This window comes from Neomonachus schauinslandi, chromosome 15 (assembly GCF_002201575.2).
Source record: "Neomonachus schauinslandi chromosome 15, ASM220157v2, whole genome shotgun sequence".
NCBI classification, from domain to species: domain Eukaryota; kingdom Metazoa; phylum Chordata; class Mammalia; order Carnivora; family Phocidae; genus Neomonachus; species Neomonachus schauinslandi.
Genome location: NC_058417.1, coordinates 41,939,448 through 41,940,927, shown reverse-complemented (window position 1 = coordinate 41,940,927; position 1,480 = coordinate 41,939,448). Strand labels below are relative to the sequence as shown.

The following is a 1,480-nucleotide window of genomic DNA, read 5'->3' as shown; positions in this document are numbered from 1 at the left end:
AAGACCAGACTTAGCCTCCTGCCTATCACAAGAATTTCTTCTACCTTCTACATCTTAAACACAGAGAAGCCTGACTTCCTATAGCCTTTCAATTAAGAGCATGGGCTATTCTCTCCTCACAGCAGTCATGGTAACTACATAACCAGAAGTCTAACTATTTCATAACTGTGTTGTGGATAATTTTTTTTGAAGATATATTTATTTATTTGAGAAAGAGCGAGAGAGTAGGGGTGAGGGGAAGACAGAGATGTAGTGAAAATCTTTTTTTTTTTTTAAAGATTTTATTTATTTATTTGAGAGAGAGAATGAGAGAGAGAGAGCATGAGAGGGGGGAGGGTCAGAGGGAGAAGCAGATACCCCGCCGAGCAGGGAGCCCGATGCGGGACTCGATCCAGGGACTCCAGGATCATGACCTGAGCCGAAGGCAGTCGCCTAACCAACTGAGCCACCCAGGCGCCCCTGTAGTGAAAATCTTAAGCAGACTCCTTGCTGAGCGCAGAGCCCGACACTGGGTTTAATATCCTGACCCTGAGATCATGACCTGAGCCAAGAGTTGGACGCTCAACCAACTGGGCCATCCAGGTGCCCCATGGATAAATTTTTAAGCAGCCCTCTCTGCAACTCTTCACTCCCGAGAGGAGGTGGCATAGCTTTGAGGCTGAGTAGAATTGGATGGAATAGGGATGAAGAATAGACCTAAAGTCTTCATATATGGGGACAATATGGTTAAGAGTGGAGTCTCCCACCTGTTTTTTGTTTTTGTTTTTAGATTTGCTGGAGATCATACTTTTTATTTTATTTTTTCCCCAAGCAAGTTCTCAAAAAACTGGTTAAGGACTCAGAATTGTTTCTCTCCACGGAAATCTTTAGTAAAAAGTGAAATATTTATGCGATCTGAAGAGAAACCAGAGTATGGAGATCATACTTTCTTTCTTTTTTTTTAAGATTTTATTTATTTGACAGAGAGAGACACAGCGAGAGAGGGAACACAAACAGGGGGAGTGAGAGAGGGAGAAGCAGGCTTCCCGCCAAGCGGGGAGCCTGATGCGGGGCCCGATCCCAGGACCCTGGGATCATGACCCGAGCTGAAGGCAGACGCTTAACGACTGAGCCACCCAGGCGCCCCGAGATCATATTTTCTAATGCGGTACCAGTCAATGGTGAGAACCTTACATTAATGCTCACAAGAGCCATTTGAGAGCACTAAGCCATGAGTATGACTCTGAAACATACTTTCTTATAAACTGTTGGGTTTTTTGTCCCCACTAAATGTATCTGCATATAACATAAAAAACAACTGTTTGATTTAGGAAACCTAGTTTGATTTAGTAGAAGAAGAAAAATAAGAATCTCTTGAACTGAAAATCAAAGTCAATGATTTGGTATTATAATAGTAGCATAGACCAAGACACTGGTATCAAAACTTTCCACTTTGGGGTGCCTGGGTGGCTCAGTTGGTTAAGCGACTGCCTTCGGCTCA

The 1,480-nt window shown here is 43.4% G+C and overlaps 1 non-coding gene across 1 annotated transcript; it reads right to left on the bottom strand.

Moving 5' to 3' along the window:
• Positions 1-797: 797 nt before the first annotated feature.
• On the bottom strand, positions 798-914 carry LOC123326825. Its single transcript, XR_006541356.1, has one exon. It is a non-coding gene; the product is annotated as a U5 spliceosomal RNA (small nuclear RNA).
• Positions 915-1,480: the final 566 nt, after the last annotated feature.